The sequence below is a fragment of the Manis javanica genome, chromosome 11 (genome assembly GCF_040802235.1).
Source record: "Manis javanica isolate MJ-LG chromosome 11, MJ_LKY, whole genome shotgun sequence".
Taxonomy (NCBI): Eukaryota; Metazoa; Chordata; class Mammalia; order Pholidota; family Manidae; genus Manis; species Manis javanica.
The window spans coordinates 67,109,104-67,121,700 of record NC_133166.1 but is presented as its reverse complement, the minus strand read 5'-3'; positions in this window follow the sequence as shown (position 1 = coordinate 67,121,700).

Sequence of the window (12,597 nt, the reverse complement as noted above, 5' to 3'; positions counted from 1 at the left end):
AATAGACAGCTCTCTGAAGAAATTCAGATGGCCAACAGACACATGAAAAGATGCTCCACATCGCTTGTCATCAGATAAATGCAAATTAAAACCACAATGAGATATCACCTCACACCAGTAAGGATCACCATCATTGAAAAGACAGACAACAACAAATGTTGACAAGGTGGTGGAGAAAGGGGAACCCTCCTACACTACTGGTGGGAATGTAAACTAGTTCAACTATTGTGGAAAGCAGTATGGAGGTTCCTCAAAATGCTCAAAATAGAAATACCATTTGACCCAGGAATTCCACTTCTAGGAATTTACCCTAAGAATGCAGCACTCCAGTTTGAAAAAGGCAGATGCACCCCTATGTTTATCGCTGCACCATTTACAATAGCCTAGATATGGAAGCAACCTAAATGTCCATCAGTAGATGAATGGATAAAGATGTGGTACACATACACAATGGAATATTAGCCATTAGAAAAAAACAGATCCTACCATTTGCAACAACATGGACAGAGCTAGAGGGTATTATGCTCAGTGAAAAAAGCCAGGCGGAGAAAGACAAGTACCAATGATTTCATTCATATGTGGAGATAAGAAGAAAGCAAAACTGAAGGAACAAAACAGCAGCAGAATCACAGAACCCAAGAATGGACTAATAGTTACCAAAGGGAAAGGGACTGGGGAGGATGGGTTGGAAGGGAGGGATAAGGGCAGGGAAAAAGATAGAGGGCATTATGATTAGCATGTATAGTGCATGGGGGGCACGGGGAGGGCTGTGCAATACAGAGAAGACAAGTAGTGGTTTTACAGTATCTTGATCCGCTGATGGACAGTGACTATGAAGGGGTATGTGGAGGGGACTTGGTGAAGGGGGAAGCCTAGTAAACAGTGTTCTTCATGTAATTGTAGATTAATGACACCAAAAGAAAAAAAAGAAGAGGTTGATATGCATTTATATCTTGAATAAATAAAACTTTTGAAAAAAAAAAAAGAGGAAGAGACACCAGAGAGCTTTCTCTCTCTCTACTGCACAGAGAAAAAATCATTTAAGGACATAATAAAAAGGTGCCATCTGCAAGCCAGGTAGAGGCCTCACCAGGAACTGAATTTTCCAGCACCTTATTCTTGGACTTCCCAGCCACCAGCAATGTGAGGAAATATATTTCTGTTGTTTAGACCATCCAGTCTGTGGTATTTTGTTAACGGCAAAACTAATGGGATAAAGTAGCAGACTAATACAAAGGTGGTAAGTGCTTTGGAACAATGAAGAATAGAGCAGCATTCTTCACCTTCATCCACTTCTTTCAGCCCATTAGGTGAGACAGAGTAAGACAGGCAGCCATGTGTAGGGTGGCCTGGTGTAGGGTGTTCAAACCCAAGGTGAATAAGGAAGATGTCTACACAGGGTAAGCCCCAGGGTTGGTGGGAGGGTAGAGCCTGTATGGAGACAGAGGGCATCCACACATGTGGAGACCTCATCCTGGATTGTCAGAGCCCAAGTAGGGTGAGAAAACAGTTCACGTGAAGGCAAGGCCTGGTGCTGGGTATTGGAGCCAAGCAAGGTGAGGACATCTACGTAGTTGGGTGGTCTGGGAGCTAGAGCCTAAGCAGAGCAAGGAGGGTGTGTAAGCATAGAGCAGCCTGGTTCAGTGTATCAGAGCCAGAGCATAGTGATGGTACCCTGGAGGAGAAAGGCCTAGCATGGGGAGCCAGAGCCTGAGCATAGTGGAGAGGGTATCCATATGGTGGGGTAGGGTGGGGGAACCCCGTGCAGTGTGTCAGAGACCAAGCCAAGTAAGGAGGAGCAGCCTGGGCATGGGTCATTGGGGCGTAAGTAGGGTGAGGAGGCATTCAAGTTGAGTATGGTCAGGTGTGAGGTGTCAGAGCTTGAGTATAATGAATAGGGCATGTGTGTTTGGCCTTCAAACCAAGATGGGGTGAAGGATCAGTGCATCGAAGGGAGTGGCAATGTGAAATTACACAGAGGGGAAATTGATCAAATAAGTAAACATATTAAGGGCAATGGGAACCAGGTTTCCATTTAAAAAGGGAGTTACAAATAGGGAAATGGAAGAAATCAGAAGGGACCCTGTAGTATTGAATTGGAATTGTAGGGATAAGTGTAAACTCATGGGTTTCAAAATATATATGTAAATAGAGAAATAGATAGGTGTGTGTGTATGTGTACTAGCCTGGGAGCAGTGATATGCCAATAGCATGAGCACATCTAGTACCCAGATCTTGGCTTCTGAATACCATGTCCCACTAAAAGGAATTAAGTCTCTTTGGAGAGATACCTGATTCTAGGCGTGGACCAGGGAAAGTACAAAATGAGTCTGGACTATCTTGGGTCAGAAAGCAAAGAAAGGTTTAAGAATGATGAAGATAACTCAAAGGACACAAAAGCGAACTTGAATGGCCTCCCAAGTGTCAATAATACCTATCTTAGCTCAGGCTATTACAGAATACAATAGACTGGGTGGCTGAAACAACTGAAATTAATTTTCTTACAGTACTGGAGATTGGAAGTGCAAGATCAAGGTGCCAGGAGGGTCGGTGTCTAGTGAGGGCTCCCTCCTTGGCTTGCGGACGGCTGCCTTCTCACTGCATACTCAGGTGGCCTTTCCTCTGCTTTGGGAAGAGAGAGATCTTCCTTCCTCTTTAAAGGCTACTAATCCCATCTTGAGGGCCCCACTGTCATGGTTTAATCTAACCCAAATCACCTCCTATAGGTCCTATGTCCAAATACCATCATATTGGGGAGTAGGGCTTTGCCATATCAATTTAGTGGAAACAAAAATTCACTCTATAGCAATGATACTAACATATTTTATTGAATAAAATACGAATCCCTACTGATGTAAGTAAATAAATGAATACATTAAAATTTTAATGAAGAATGGGATATTTACATAGTTCCAAACTCAGAAAATAATTATTAATTTAAGGGGGAAAAAGAGTAACTTCACAGTGGAGAAGGTTGACAGGTCCCTAGCTTAATCAAGTGAGAAGGCTTAACATCTGTAGTAATGAGCCAAAACAAAGCCAGGTGCTTCCTGAATGAATGTAACGAGAAACTCCTCGTCTCTTTTGCAATATTCCTGCCAAAGACAGATAACCTGAATCTAAAATCCTGAGGGAACAACGGATAAACATAGATTTAGAAACATTCTACAAAGTAACTATAATTTTTGAAAGTGTGAAAGTCATGAAGCCAAGGGAAAACAGAGAATCTTCCATATTGGAAGAGACTAAACCACTACAACTAAATACAATGTTCCTGAACTGGATCCCTTTACTGTAAAGGACTTTATTGGGATAACTGGTGAAATTTGAATGGGGTCTGAGGATGAGAAGGCAGAAACATATCAATGTTAACTTCCTGATGATAAAAGTTGTGTTGTGGTTAAGTAGGAAAATGTCCTTGTTTGTAGGAAATTCCCACCAAAATATTTGAGATGATGTAACGGGGCAGCAATTAACTCTCAAATGGTGCAAGGAAATAAAAAATTATTTGTATTTTGTTTGCTACTTTTCTCTAAGTTTGAGATTGTTTTCAAAATTAAAATATGTAATTAAAAAAAGATAGTGTAAGGTAAGGGGACCAGGGGCTTGGGGAAGGCTGGAGGAGCAGGTTGTAAGGGTGGGCCTCAGTGAGAAGAAGGCATTTGAGCAAAAACTTGTTAGAAGTGAGGGAGTGAACCAAGCAAATATCCTGGAAAGAGCATTCCAGGAGAAGGAATCACAGTTCTAGATAGCAGCTGAGCTGGCCTGGCCTGGCCTGGCCTGGCCACCAAGCTGCAAGGAGAAAGACTGCTGGAGCTGAAGTCCTGGAGCAAACTATGGGGGTGGTGGTGAGAACATTCAGGGCACCCTGGGCTGTCGTTGGGAGGTTTAAGTGAGATGGACAGCCACTGCAGGGTTTTGAGCATAGGAGTGACATGATCTAACTAGGTTTTGAAATAATTCCTTTGGTTGCTGCATTCTATGTAAGACAACTGGCCTGGTTGCTTAAAAAATGTCAATTTCATAAAAGACAAAAAAGGTTGAGGGACGTTCTAGATTGGAGTGGGCTGAAGAGACATGATACCTGAATGCAATGTGTGATTCTCGACGTGACACTGGGTGTGTTTTTTTTTTTTACTAAGGTATCATTGATATACACTCTTATGAAGGTTTTACATGAAAAACATTGTGGTTATTACATTCATCCTTATTATCAAGTCCCCCCCATACCCCACTGCAGTCAACTGTCCATCAGTGTAGGAAGATGTCACAGATTCACTATTTGCCTTCTCTGAGTTACACTGTTTTCCCCATGACCCCCCACACCATGTGGGCTAAACATAATACCCCTCAATCCCCTTCTCCCTCCCTCCCCACCCACCCTCCCACACTCCTCCCCTTTGGTAATCACTAGTCCCTTCTTGGAGTCTGACACTGGGCTTTTTGCTAAAGGCTACAAGGGACATATTAGGAATGATAGAAGGAAATTTAATATGGACTGTATATTAAATATTACCACATATTAAATTCTTAGGTATGATAGTGTATTATACTGTACTGTAGTTACATATGAGAATATTCTTAGGAGATGGTGAAATATTTAGAGTTGAAGTATGATATTGGCAACTTATTTTGAAATAGCTCCAACAAAAAAGTATGTGTACATACACCCACACACATAAAGCAAAAGCAAATGTGACAAAATGTTATCACTTGGCAAATCTAGATGAAAGGGGTACAGTGTTCATTGCCTACTCTTTTAATTTTTTTATATATTTAAAATTTTTCAAAACAAGGTGCTTTTTGAAATAATAGACTTTAGGAAGTATATTGGGGTTCAGTGAAACAGAACCAATAGTTCTGTGAAGGCATTTTTACATGAGATTAACATTTAAATCAGTAGGCTGAAGAAAAGCAGATTGCTCTTCTAATGTGTGTGGGCCTCATCCAGTCAGTTGAAGACTTGAACAAAAAGACTGACTCCCAAGTATGTGAATGTGTACATGTTATATATATATATATATAATATACAAACACATATATGTATATATATATATTTATTGTATATATAATAAGGAATTGGCTCATGCAATTATGGAGGCAAGCAAGTTCCCAAGTCTGCAAAATGGATTGGCAACCAGGAAACCCCGCAATGCTGATGGTTTAGTTCCAGTTTGAGTCAGAAAGCCTGAGAACCAGGACAGCTGATGGCTTAAGGTCCAGTCTGAAAGCCAGCTGGCTAATGCCCCTAGAAGAGCCAGTGTTTCAGTTCAGTTCAATGTCAGAAAAAGATTGATGTCCCCAGTTCAAATCAGTCAGGCAAGAGTTCTCTCTTATTTGGGGGAGGGTCAGCCTTGTTGTTCTATTCAGACCTTCAATTGATTGGACAAGGCCCACCCACATTAGTGAATGCAGTGTGCTTTGCTCATCCTACCAGTTCAAATGTGTTCTCATCTACATCTAAAAAATACCCTCACAGAAAAACACCCAGAATAATGTTTGACCAAATCTTGGCATGCCATTGCCTAGTCAAATTGGCACATAAAACTAACCGTCATAGGGGGAGAGGATTAAAGATGGCAGTGTGAGAGGAGAGACAGAGGCTTCCTCCTAAAACTGGATACAATTAGAAAATTTAATTGGCGCAACTAATCCTGAGAGAACAACAGGAAAGAGGACGGCATCAGACTGCACACACCTGGAGAAAAGAGCAGACCTCAGCGAATGGAGTAACGTACCAGAGCTGTGGCTCCGCGGGACCCGAGCCCCTCCCCCCTCCAGCTCACCGGCAGGGGAAGACAAACGGAGCAGGGAGGGACTGGAAGGCTTGGGACTGCTGAATACCTACCCCCGGAGATCTGCTCTGGGAGCACAAACCTACATTTCATGGTGCTTTCATGAGACTCACATGACTACCAGCTTGGAAAGTTAATACAGGCAAGAGTTCCTGGGGAGACTGGGATTCTGCTGCTTGTGGAAAGCAGGGATCCATATCCGGCTGCTCTGGGACAAAAAATTATACCTGTATGACCGGCCCACTGGCACAGGCAGTGGAGACAGGCACAGCAGCCCGGAGGCAGGGAACAGCTCTTTCCTACCCCCAGGCACCAGTACTGCTCCCCTGTGACCCCTGACATTGCTTCAGGGGCCCAGCGGCTCCAGAATAGAGCTTCTGGACACTAGAGGGCACCATATACAAACATGAAACGCCAAAGGAACCTTGTCCAGAGTAAAATTGTTAATACAACTCCCGAGAAAGATTTAAATGATAGGGACCTCATGACTCTTCCTGAAAGGGAGTTCAAAATAAAAATAATCAACATCCTAATGGAGGTACGGAAAGACATCCAAGAACTCAGGAATGAATTCAGGTCAGAGATTCAATCATTAAAGAACACGATGGAGGGTATTAAAAGCAGATTGGATATGGTGGAGGAGACAATAAATGAAAGAGAAACTAGAGAAGAGGAACACAAAGAAGCTGAGGCACAGAGAGAAAAAAGGATCTCTAAAAATGAAAGAATATTGAGAGAACTGTGTGACCAATCCAAGCGGAACAATATTCGCATTATAGGGATACCAGAAGAAGAAGAGAGAGAGAAAAGGATAGAAAGTGTCTTTGAGGAGGTAGTTGCTGAAAACTTCCCCAGTCTGGGGAAGGACATAGTCTGTCAGGCCATGGAGATCCACAGATCCCCCAACACAAAGGACCCAAGGAAGACAACAGCAAGACACATAGTAATTAAAATGGGAAAGATCAAGGATAAGGACAGACTGTTAAAAGCAGCCAGAGGCAGAAATAAGATCACATACAAAGGAAAGCCCTTCAGGCTAACATCAGACTTCTCAGCAGAAACCTTACAGGCCAGAAGGGAGTGGCATGATGTATTTAATGCCATGAAGCAGAAGGGCCTGGAACCAAAATTACTTTATCCGGCAAGATTATCATTTAAATTTGAAGGAGGGATTAAACAATTTCCAGATAAGCAAAAGCTGAGGGAGTTTCCCTCCCACAAACCATCTCTGCAGTCTATTTTGGAGGGACTTCTATAGATGGAAGTGTTCCTAGGGTTGGATAGCTGTCACCAGAGGTAGTAAAACCACAGTAGGGAGGGTGGAACAGCTGATTGCGAGCAAATGCAAAATTAAATTGACTATCCCCAAAGTCAATCAAGGGATAGACAAAAAGTACAGAATTTGATATCTAATATATAAAGAATGAAGGAGGAAAAAAAAGGGGGAGAAATAGAAAAGAAGAACCTTTAGATTGTGTTTGTAACAGCATACTGAGTTAAGTTAGACTCTTAGACAGTAAGGAAAGTAACCTGGAACCTTTGGTAACCACGAATCTAAAGCCTGAAATGGCCATAAGTAAATACCTATCAATAATTACCCTAAATATAAATGGACTGAATGCACCAATCAAAAGACATAGAGTCACTGAATGGATAAAAAAACAAGACCCATCTATATGCTGCTTACAGGAGACTCACCTCAAACCGAAAGACATGCACAGACTAAAAGTCAAGGGATGGAAAAAGATATTTCATGCAAACAACAGGGAGAAAAAAGCAGGTGTTGCAGTACTAGTATCAGACAAAATAGACTTCAAAATAAAGTAACGAGATAAAGAAGGACATTACATAATGATAAAGGGCTCAGTCCAAAAAGAGGATATAACCTTTATAAATATACATGCACCCAACACAGGAGCACCAGAATATGTGAAACAAATTTTAACAGAATTAAAGGAGGAAATAGATTGCAATGCATTCATTTTAGGAGACTTCAACACACCATTAACTCCAAAGGACAGATCCACCAGACAGAAAATAAGTAAGGACACAGAGGCACTGAATAACACACTGGAACAGATGGACCTAATAGACATCTATAGAACTCTACACCCAAAAGCAACAGGATACACATTCTTCTCAAGTGCACATGGAACATTCTCCAGAATAGACCACATACTAGGCCACAAAAAGAGCCTCAGTAAATTCAAAAATGTTGAAATCCTACCAACCAACTTTTCAGACCACAAAGGTATAAAACTAGAAATTAATTGTACCAGGAAAGCAAAAAGGCTCACAAACACATGGAGGCTTAACAACATGCTTCTAAATAGTCAATGGATCAATGACCAAATTAAAATGGAGGTCCAGCAATATATGGAAATAAATGATAACAACAACATAAAGCCCCAACTTCTGTGGGATGCAGCAAAAGCAGTCTTAAGAGGAAAGTATATAGCAATCCAGGTATATTTAAAGAAGGAAGAACAAATCCAAATGAATAGTCTAATGTCACAATTATCAAAATTGGAAAAAGAAGAACAAATGAGGCCTTAAGTCAGCAGAAGGAGGGACATAATAAAGATCGGACAAGAAATAAACAAAATTGAGAAGAATAAAACAATAGAAAAAAATCAATGAAACCAAGAGCTGGTTCTTTGAGAAAATAAACAAAATAGATAAGCCTCTAGCCAGACTTATTAAGAGAAAAAGAGAATCAACACACATCAACAAAATCAGAAATGAGAAAGGAAACATCATGACGGACCCCACAGAAATACAAAGAATTGTTAGAGACTACTATGAAAACCTATATGCTAAGAAGTTGGAAAACCTAGAAGAAATGGACAACTTCATAGAAAAATACAACCTTCCAAAACTGACCAAGGAAGAAACACAAAATCTAAACAGACCAATTACCAGCAAAGAAATTGAAACGGTAATCAAAAAACTACCCAAGATAAAAACACCTGGGCCAGATGGATTTACCTCAGAATTTTATCAGACATACAAAGAAGATATAATACCCATTCTTCTTGAAGTTTTCCAAAAAAGAGAAGAGGAGGGAATACTCCCAAACTCATTCTATGAAGCCAACATCACCCTAATACCAAAACCAGGCAAAGACCCCACCAAAAAAGAAAATTACATACCAATATCCCTGATGAACATAGATGCAAAAATACTCAATAAAATATTAGCAAACTGAATTCAAAAATATATCAAAAGGATCATACAGCATGACCAAGTGGGATTCATCCCAGGGATGCAAGGATGGTACAACATTCGAAAATCCATCAACATCATCCACCACATCAACAAAAAGAAAGACAAAAACCACATGATCATCTCCATAGATGCTGAAAAAGCATTCGACAAAATTCAACATCCATTCATGATAAAAACTCTCAGCAAAATGGGTATGGAGTGCAGTACCTCAACATAATAAAGGCCATATATGATAAACCCATAGCCAACAGCATACTTAACAGCAAGAAGCTGAAAGCTTTTCCTTTTAAGATCGGGAACAAGACAGTGATGCCCACTCTCCCCACTGTTATTCAACATAGTACAGGAGGTCCTAGCCATGGCAATTAGACAAAACAAAGAAATACAAGGAATCCAGATTGGTAAAGAAGTCAAACTGTCACTATTTGCAGATGACATGATATTGTACATAATAAATAAAGACTCCACTCCAAAACTACTGGAACTAATATCGGAATACAGCAAAGTTGCAGGATACAAAATTAACACACAGAAATCTGTGGCTTTCCTATACACTAACAATGAGTCAATAGAAATAGAAATCAGGAAAACAATTCCATTCACAATTGCATCAAAAAGAATAAAATACCTAGGAATAAACCTAACCAAAGAAGTGAAAGACCTATACTCTGAAAACTACAAGTCAGTCTTAAGAGAAATTAAAGAGGACACTAACAAATGGAAACTCATCCCATGCTCTTGGCTAGGAAGAATTAATATCGTCAAAATGGCCATCCTGCCCAAAGCAATATACAGATTTGATGCAATCCCTATCAAACTATCAGCAACATTCTTCAATGAACTGGAACAAATAGTCCTAAAACTCATATGGAAACACCAAAGACCCCGAATAGCCAAAGGAATCCTGAGAAAGAAGAATAAAGTAGGGGGGATCTCACTCCCCAACTTCAAGCTCTACTATAAAGCCATAGTAATCAAGACAATTTGGTACTGGCACAAGAACAGAGCCACAGACCAGTGGAACAGATTAGAGACTCCAGACATTAACCCAAACATATATGGTCAATTAATATTTGATAAAGGAGCCATGGACATACAATGGGGAAATGACAGTCTCTTCAACAGATGGTGCTGGCAAAACCGGACACCTACATGTAAGAGAATGAAACTGGATCACTGTCTAACCCCATACACTAAAGTAAATTCAAAATGGATCAAAGACCTGAATGTAAGTCATAAATCCATAAAACTCTTAGAAAAAAACATAGGCAAAAATCTCTTGGACATAAACATTAGCAACTTCTTCATGAACATATCTCCCCGGGCAAGGAAAACAAAAGCAGAAATGAACAGGTGGCACTATATCAAGCTGAAAAGCTTCTGTACAGCAAAGGACACCATCAATAGAACAAAAAGGTACCCTACAGTATGGGAGAATATATTCGTAAATGACAGATCCAATAAAGGCTTGACATCCAAAATATATAAAGAGCTCACGCACCTCAACAAACAAAAAGCAGATAATCCAATTAAGAAATGGGCAGAGGAGCTGAATAGACAGCTCTCCAAAGAAGAAATTCAGATAGCTAACAGACACCTGAAAAGATGCTCCACATCACTAGTTATCAGAGAAATGCAAATTAAAAGCACAATGAGATATCACCTCACAGGAGTAAGGATGGTTACCATCCAAAAGACAAACAAGAACAAATGTTGGCGAGGTTGTGGAGAAAGGGGAACCCTCCTACACTGCTGGTGGGAATGTAAACTAGTTCAACCATTGTGGAAAGCAATATGGAGGTTCCTCAAAATGCTCAAAATAGACTTACCATTTGACCCTGGAATTCCACTTCTAGGAATTTACCCTAAGAATGCAGCACTCATGTTTGAGAAAGACAGATGCACCCCTCTGTTTATCACAGCACTATTTACAATAGCCAAGAAATGGAAGCAACCTAGGTGTCCATCAGTAGATGAATGGATAAAGAAGATGTGGTACATATACACAATGGAATATTATTCAGCCATAAGAAGAAAACAAATCCTACCGTTTGCAACAACTTGGATGAAGCTAGAGGGTATTATGCTCAGTGAAATAAGCCAGGCAGAGAAAGACAAGTATCAAATGATTTCAGTCTGTTGAGTATAAGAACAAAGGAAAAACTGAAGGAACAAAACAGCAGCAGAATCACAGAACCCAAGAATGGACTCACAGTTACCAAAGGGAAAGAGACTGGGGAGAATGGGAGGGTAGGGAGGGGTAAGGGCAGGGGAGAAGAAAGGGGGTATTATGATTAGCATGTATAATGTGGGGGGTGGGGGAAAGGGGAGGGCTTTGCAACACAGTGAAGACAAATAGTGATTCTACAACATCTTACTATGCTGATGGACAATGACTGTAATGGGGTTTGTGGGGGGGACTTGGGGTAGGGGAGAGCCTAGTAAACATAATGTTCTTCATGTAATTGTAGATTAATGATAACAAAATTTAAAAAATAACAAACAACTAACCGTCATAGGAAGTTTAGGGTAGAAGCAGGCAGACCAATGAAGAAGCCCCTGCAATAATGTAGGTCAGACAAGATGTTGGTTTGAACCAGGGAGTTAGGCCCTGGAGGTGGTGAGAAGTGTCGTAGGATTATATATATATTACATGTAATGTATAAGAATTATGGTTTAAAAATATATTTTTTATATATTAAAATATATGTTATTTTGGAAATTTAAAATATGTGTACAAAATAGGCAAACTAGTACAATGAATCTCCATCTTAGCCCTAACAATATTCATTTTTAGCACATGGACAGTCTTGTTTAATTATGCCCATGCCCTCCACCCATGCCCTGCCAGGTCTATACCTGCACTGGATTTGATTCAGGTCTTATCATTTCAGAATCTGATTATCTGTTTAAGCTAGAATCAACAGGATTTTCTGGCAGATTGGACGTAGTGTGTGGAGAGGGAAGTTAAGGATAACTCCAAGGTTTTGATCTGAGCAATTGGTAGGGCCAGAGTACACCCTTTGATGTTGTTTTTTCTCTTCCCACGAGGGAATGACTGCTGGGTGTAGCCCAAGGGAGTTCGGAGTGGAAATTGTCCAGTTGGTGATTTGAGATTTAATATTCATTTCAAATATTTTTTCAATTGTCCTGGTACTTTCCTAGGCCTTTGGGGACTTGTGGTAGCCACATCAGATACATGCGCTTATGGAGTTCATAATCCAGGAACAGCAAGACAAGCAAGCCAGTCATCACACATTGAATGTGTCTGATTAGGGCCCTGAGGGACAGGGGGCTGTGCAAGAATGAGCAAGGGGATTTGACCTGGTTTGGCTGGGCAAGGAGGGGCTCACAACTGAGATTTGAAGATAGTGAAGGGGTTTGCTAGTTTACAGTCAGAGCACAGGATTCTGGGAAGAGGAGAAGCAAAGGTCCAGAGGCAGCTGAAGCTGCTGCTGGGTCTCAGAAGTGAGCAAGCTGCCAGGGGCCAGTGAACAGGTGGCTCTAGCCATGGTCAGGGGATCAAGACCTGGGGTCAGGAGGTCAAGACTTTGGTCTCCATCTGAAGAGCAGT